Below are 8,812 nucleotides of genomic sequence, written 5' to 3' on the forward strand. Positions count from 1 at the left end.
TGAGGTTTATCTATTTTTTTTTTACTTTTATCATATTTTGCTTTGGTTTTGATATCCCCAAAATTCGAAGCTATCTCTTTACAACCCTTCCTTTTCATAACCTATCATACTTTAATATAATCACAGTCCATTTTGTGTAGGCTGTTTTCGAACCTAGTCAACGACGGGTACTTGTGCTAGTATATATATATATATATATATATATATATATATATATATATATATATATATATATATATATAATTCTTTTCACTCTGGCATCCGAACGTGGACGGAACGGGCACGGTCTGAAGCTGTTTCATTGAAGATTTCGGCTAAACCTATAAAAAGCCGCATTTTTCATCCTCATCACGGCTTCCTAGAATAGACTGCCGCTTAAGGTTGTCACCACACCAGCAACAGATCAGTTCAAGACGAAGTTGGACAGGTGCTAGTCAACTGTATTTCCGAATGTCCAAATTCGCAAAGCCACTCCCTCTTTGTTTGGTTCTCATAATTTCTCTCTCTCCTCCCGCGCTCTTCATTAACGGTGACGAAACATGTAATGTTTTAACCTATGCCGAATATATTGAATTGAATTTCCCACCTGACTACAACTTGGATGTCTTCAAGTCCAACATAAACAAATTCCTGATCAACCGCCCCCTTAATAAGACACTTTATCAAATCTCCAATATTAACGATTACTACGATATTATCCCATTGGTTACTGTACACGCAATACTCTTATCCCCGACTGGCTTCCGGGCCTTGATAAGTGGTTATTACCATGTAAAAAAAATACTATAATTATTTTTTATACCTACAGATACCCGTGTTTCATGCTTACCCAATCATCAGTACAGGAATGGACAATTGCTACCGGTCGGGAAATTCGAATGCAGTCAAGAACCCATCTCTAACTCCATTGGCTAAGCCTTTACCTTTAGGCCGCTAACAACTGCCATGATATATAAGAGAAATCAACAATTAATAAACTCCGAATAAAACGGTCGAGAGTGTTCGAACAATTAATCCTGATTAGTGCATAGATGCTAGTGTTTATCTCCGCAGACAGTGCTCAAATTCAATACTTCTTAAAGGGCCTTTATTACTATTATTATTATTATTATTATTATTATTATTATTATAATAAATATTATTATTATTATAATAATAATAATAATAATAATAATAATAATAATAATAATAATAATAATAATAATAGTTTAGTCAAGGAGGAAGGAAAGATCGATTAATTTACCAGACCTCAGCCGAATAAGTGTGAAGAGAACTGGAACCCTTGGGGAGGTTTATTGCCACACAAATCCCAGCAAAGACCAATAGCTGCTGCCAATGAGACATCGAAGAAGTAATCGTGAACAGTGCATAGATGCTAGTGTTTATCTCCGCAGACAGTGCTTAAATTCAATACTTTTATGGGCTTTTTTTTTTTTTTTTAAATTTTTTTATTATTATTATTATTATTATTATTATTATTATTATTATTATTATTATTATTATAATAATAATAATAATAATAATAATAATAATAATAATGATAATAATAATAATAATAATAATAATAATGATGATGATGATGATGATGATGATAATAATAATAATAATAATAATGATGATGATGATGATGATGATGATGATGATGCTGCTGCTGCTGCTGCTGCTGCTGATGATGATGATGATGATGATGATGATGATGATGATGATGATGATGATGATGATAACAATAATAATAATAATAATAATAATAATAATAATAATAATAATAATAATTTAGTCAAGGAAGAAGTAAAGACCGATTAACATACAAGACCTCAGCCGAATAAGCGTGAAGAGAACTGGAACCTTGGGGAGGTTTATTGCCACTCAAATCCCAGCAAAGACCAATAGCTGCTGCCAATGAGACATCAATGACAGGCGGCTGTTGCGATAATACAAATTTATTTGCAAATGTTATCGAAAGATGAGGATTTGAGAAAGAACTGGTTCATATACCTCCCGTTCCAAGTGATGTGGATAGGATGGAGGGTCGAATAGCAGATGTTGTTGCAACCATTGACAATACAATGCTGGAACGGGTTTGGCAAGAATTAGACCTAGTGGCATGTGACCAATGGTGCTCACATTGAATATCTTTGAAAATTTCATGAAAACTTGAGATTACAAGCTTTCTGATTATACTAGATGGGTTTTATATCTTTCGTAAATCTCGAGATAATCAATGTTAAAAAAAAAAATAACTTGAAATGTGCCCAAAAATTTTGGAACATCCTGTATTTAAGATTTCAAACTGACGGTGCTTTCTAACAGTGGATTATTTTATTATTATATATATTTACATAAATTGCGTCTCTTTTTTTTGCCGTTTGAATTAAACGCTAATACGTGGCAATTTTTTTTTAATAAAAAAAATCAAAACATACAGTATTGTTCTTCCACAAACGTCAAAAAAAAAAAAAATGAACTCTTTCGAACATTGTTGCAAGGAATAAACGCTGTCCATACTACAAATTTCCAGTGTTTTTTTGTTTTTTTTTGAACGTCTTCAATTTTTATTTCAATACCATTTTGTGACCAAAAGAGGAGGACCGCTTCAAATATAAAAAATGAAATATTAAATACAAAATGTAACATCGTTTTTCATTCTTCAAAAAACCCCTCATAATGTTTAATATATATATATATATATATATATATATATATATATATATATATATATATATATATATATATATATATATTGTTTTAACAAATACAAAGATTTCAAAAGAATGGGTTGATAGCAACAAATAGTGTATTAGCTAACGATGAAATACACTATTTGTTACTATCAACCCATCCTTTGAAGTCTTGGTTTTCGTTAAAACAATATATGAATCCTCAACTATGAAATATGTTAATTTTTATAGCTTACAGTTTAAGTCATCTCTTTTTGGCTTAAAATTTATTAGTATATGAACGAGTACTGAATTATAAAAACGCAGTAAAATTCGGAATACTACAAATAAGACTATATATATTATATATATATATGTATATGTATATATATGTATATGCATACATATATGTATATATATATGTATATATGTATATGTATATATGTATATATATATGTGTATATATATGTATATATAAAATAAAATAAAAATTACGATTTTTTTTAAAATTACATTTTGTCTCAACAGCCGTGTCAAACGCATATCTTATTTTTCTTTTATTAATATTATTATTGGAATTTTTCCCCTTTTCCTTGTGCATATTTGTGAATTATTCCATGGATTTCGGCCTTTTGGGTTATTTTGGACCATCTTCCAATTACGTGATTTCCTTGGATTTTACTTGTGCGAATGGAAATTCAATTAACTTTCTTGGATTTACATTTTTGGATTTTACCGTCATTGCATAATTTCTCCAGACTATCCATTCAGGTATAATCACCTTTTTCTTCACCATATTCCCTCTGCTTCATTTTTGTTATCAAATAAGATATTTGACTTACTTACAGTTTCATCAAATAGTTTTATATGCAAAATCCGATCTCACATTTTGCTAATTCCTACCCTCTGATGAGAAGGAAAGTATTTCTTCGAAACTCCGTGGATTAAGGACTATCAACTTATTAAGTGTTTCCTTTTCAGATTAAATATGTTTTTAACTCTTTTTCAAAGTGTTTTTTAACATGTTTTATTAACTATTTGCCCTTATATATATGTATATATATGTATATATATATATGTATATATACATATATGTATATATATATATATATATATATATATATATATATAAGCATATAGTTAATGAAACATGTTTAAAACACTTTGAAAAGAGTTAAAAACACATTTAATCTAAAAAGCCAACACTAGATAAATGGATAGTCCTTAATCCGCGGAGTTTAGAAGAAATACTTTCCTTCTCATCAGAGGGTAGGAATTAGCAAAATGCGGGATCGGATTTTGCATGCAAAATTTTATATTATAAATAAACTAAAAATTTTAAAAAGTTTATTCAAAATGAAATAAAACAAAAAAATAATTTTTTTTATCTTATATATATATATATATATATATATATGTATATATATATATATATATGTATATATATATATATATATATATATATATATATATATATATATATATATATATAAGCCAAGTACGTCCAAGGATGGAATACTGTTGCCATATCTGGGCAGGAGCTGCTAAAAACAGCCTATCCTGCCTTGACAGAGTACAAAATAGACTTCGTGGCTTAGTGGGGGATGCCCTTTTCTCTACCCTGCAACCTCTCTCCCACAGAAGAGACGTTACGAGCCTATGCTTGTTTTATCGTTATTTCCATGGCAGGTGCTCGTCTGAACTCCAATCTCTGGTCCCCCCTCGCCAATCTTTCACGAAAAACACCCGTCTAGCTGAATCCACTGTGAAAAATTTCCCCCACTCTATATCTGTGCCTAAATCAAAACGCGGATTCCATGAACAAAGCTTCTTTCTTAGAACTGCACGCCTGTAGAACTCTGTTCATTCTGCCTGCTTCCCACCGGACTACAACTTGGATGTCTTCAAGTCCAACGTTAACAAATTCCTAATGAACCGCCCCCTTAAGTAAACACTTCATCAAATCTCCACACTAACGTAATGTACTTGCAATAACCCTTATCCCTAAGTTGCTTCCGGGCCTTGATAAGTGGTGATCACTGTGTATATATATATATATATATATATATATATATATATATATATATATATATACGATAATCTATCGCAATCATCTATGTAATTATGTTCTCCGCTCTTTTAATTTCCATATCTTTGAACCTAATTGTAGCCATTTTTTTATTACTTTTTTTAGTAATTATCATATCTTTCATCACAGGGTTTTTTTTTTTTCTCCGGCACATTTAAATATTTTTAATTAACCCAGCGGATAACCGTTTTCATTTTTTTGTGTTTTTTTGATTTCATATTTCCCCATTTTTATCAGATCTTGTCTTCCAAGATGGCGGCCGAAAATTAAATTTGTTGGCAGAAAAATAACCCATGAAAAGAATCAAACAGTTTCGTTTTCTCAAACAACATCTTCCTCGTATCTTCAACCATCTTCCCCTCCCCCCCCTATTTTTAACCGCAGGAAAAAAATAAGAGATGGAAAAGAAGAAAAAAAAAGATGAAATATTATTCTCTTAGTTGTGTGTTGTTGTTGCTGCTGCTGTTGATTAGGTTTCGTATCGATTGACAAATTGATGAATGTAAATTTATCGAGTGACTATATATCACGCATTCTCGATCTACTCAATTTTCTACTAACCCTTTAAAAATCGGAAGCATTACTTTATATATATATATATATATAAGCATTCTCCTTTATATATATATATATATATATATATTATTTTCACTTTGACTTTCCATGTCTCACTGACCTTAGCAAATAGGGTGCATACCTTTATAACTATTTGCTAATATTTTCTCTCCTCTGATGAGATGGTAGACATCGAAACCCTATAGGTTAAGGAGATTAATTTTCTAAAGCATTCTTTGTCTTGCTTAGAATAATAAAAATTCTTTGATATGAAACTCAACCACTTCATTTAATTTCAATGAGAGTTTTTTTTAAATTCATTGAATTACAATTTAATATATATATATATATATATGTGTGTGTGTGTGTGGGTGTCTATGCATATATATATGTATGTATATATTATATATATGTATATATGTGTGTATATATATATATGTATGTGTCCGTATGTTTGTGTATCTATATCTGTATTTGTATATGTCTGTATGTATGTGTATGTGAATATATATGTATATATATGTATAAGTATATGGATATATATGTGTGTATATTTGTATACGTGTGTGTATGTCAGTATATTTGTACGTATTTGTATATTTGTATATTCGTATACCTGTGATTATCTGTGTATCTTTACATATAGCTGTATTCTTGCGTGTGCGTATGTTCTTTATGTATATATTTACGTGTGTATGCTTGTGTCGCTTTCGCACATGTATGTATGTATTCGTATATTTGGTATGTATGCAGATATATGCCTCAGCATGAATATGTATGCATTAGTCAATCCCCTCACTCCTAACTTAACGCATAACGACACGTAACTCTCGTAGTCCTTTCCTTTTAGTGACACGTTCAATATAAGTAGAACCCTCCACACACACACACACACCACCCGCTTGTATAACTCGCAGCCCCAATAAAATTACGACTCATTTTTATTTTTATTTCAAATTCACATTATGTTGTGCAAAGTTGTGTATAATCTTCCAAATCTTCCAACAGGTCCTAATGCGATCTTTCCCCTCTTTTTCCCCCTCTTTTTTAGAGAGCTCGCGATTTTTTATAAACTCCATATGAACTTTTTATACTTTTTTCGAAAAGCTTAATTTTTCTTTTTTAATTTCTCTCTAATCTATCCCATTTTTTATTTTTCTTTCTGGCGTCGAGAGGTTCCAGGTCGTCCGATGAAGTCTCTTTGACTGAAACAGATGGCTATTTGTCGCGACCATATGTAACTGCTTACCTCAAATAATAATAATAATAATAATAATAATAATAATAATAATAATAATAATATATATATATATATGTGTGTGTGTGTGTGTGTGTGTGTGTGTGTGTGTCTGTGTGTTCGTGTGTAGTGTATAAATTTAAATGCTCTGTGGGAGAATGTAACTCTGAAAATAATACATACATTGGGCATACAACGATAACCTTTTCCCGGCGAATAACCGTGCATCTAAATAATACTAGTATTATATATAAACATTTGATAGCAGAACATAACTGTCCCCCTCTAATCTTAGAAAAATCTTCGTTGACAACATAAAAATTATACAACATGAAAATAATATTAAAAAATTAAAAATTCTTGAAGCTTCATATATTAGAAGCCTTTAACCGACTATAAATGATAATGCATTCAAGAAAAGCAGTAACGTTCTAAAATGTCTTGCGTAGTTTGTATTGAACTGCCTTTGTTAACGGCGTCCACGAACTTGCTGATTTTAATACTCGAATTTTTAATCGACCTATATTTTTGATCGACTTTTCATCGACTCTATATATTTTAACTTATCGTCGTTTACTGTATATTTTAGTTTTCACTTTTAATTCTCATTTTCGATCCTCCGCGTTTTCACTTAAACACCTGAAGATGATTCGTGGACGAATCGAAAGCGCTCGTGACAGCAACAATTATGGAACTTTTATTAATATTTTTGATTTTGATATAAAAAAGATTTTTCGGAAAATCGAAAAATTAAAAAAAACAAAAGAATCATAAAGCAAAGTGTATCCGTTGTCTTTAATAATATTTGCTTGTATATATATATATATATATATATATATATATATATATATATATATATATATATATATATATATATATGGTTCCCCCACCAGACTTGTTTGGTGAGGAGGGTGGCTAGTCTCCATGAAGGATTAAAAACAAGACCTTCCAAAGAGCGAATGAACCCTTTTTTTTAAGGGTCAACGGCCAACTAGCACCGTGTGTGTTTGTGTGTTGGGGTGGAAAGGGCTCCCATAAGCCGTGGTGAAGGCAACCTTTCTAGGAGAAGCAAATATTTGATTTAAAAAAACCATAAAGCGGGAGACCAGTACCCGCATTAAGCTGGTCTGCAGTTTAACTTGTTGCTGGCTATCTTGCTCTTGCTTGTTGCTGGATCTCAACATTTTGAACCGAGAGAGAGACTTAGCTGTCGTACAAAGCTAAGACTCTGTAACATCACCTGTGTATAGATACTCCCTCAGGCATTTGTCTATAAAAATGGTCCTGTGACAATGGAAAAGTTATGACGCATGGAGGCTTGAAATGCTGGAAACATAATAATGTCTTCAGTATCATGCCTGCGTGAGCGTGTGAATTCACCAGCAGAACTAAGAAAAAAAAAAGTCATTTCTGGGCTCATGGACATTAAGTGTCTGAGGGAGTGGCACTCGTCTGACAAGACGTTTGCAATCATCATATATATATATATATATATATATATATATATACTATCAGGCCGCCCGCCATTGCCAGGTCGTAAAATACGCTTAAATATATTTTGATTAATGCATATTTCTTCTTATTATTACACTAGTCTGGGTACCCGGCGTTGCCAAGGTCTTTAGAGATTTGTGCTGAGTAAAAAAAAAAAAAAAAGTGTAATAGGAAGGCAGGCAGACTCGAACCCGTTATGTGAAGGAGGAATAGAACGTGATAAAAAAAAAAACGTTACTTGTTTGATGTTGCGCTCATCGCCAAACCTGAAGTAACGTAGGTTTAAATTAAGGCTAGACAATCGAAAAGAGGGGGTGACTTTCGAAAATATTAGCGAAAAAAGGGACCCTCCCTGTAGAAAAGTGCCCAGTTATAGGTAAAGGAATTAATGTTTTTGGCCAATTTCTCGATATTTATCGTCCGAAGGGCCGTGCTTCAGGACTATACTGAAAATCTGTCGCCCCTGTCGAAAGTTTTAGGCAGACATACAAACATGCATACATACATTTATACACAGGTGGAATTGGAATTTATATGAATGGTTATATTGGACTCAATATATAGTAATGATTAAAAATGTTTTTTAAAACATTACTCGTGTGTCACCACCAAGAATCGAAACCAAAAGATTTAGTCTACGATTTACTTTCTCCTTTGATGTTAATACCCCAACTATGAAGATATATATACTGCAACGCTAAAAATTTAAACATAAACCAATAGCTATTACGTTACGCATGATATTTGTAATGCCGTCGTTCGACCTTCAACTGACAAATT

The sequence above is a fragment of the Euprymna scolopes genome, chromosome 44 (assembly GCF_053919585.1).
Source record: "Euprymna scolopes isolate OS-2025 chromosome 44, ASM5391958v1, whole genome shotgun sequence".
Classification (NCBI taxonomy): domain Eukaryota; kingdom Metazoa; phylum Mollusca; class Cephalopoda; order Sepiida; family Sepiolidae; genus Euprymna; species Euprymna scolopes.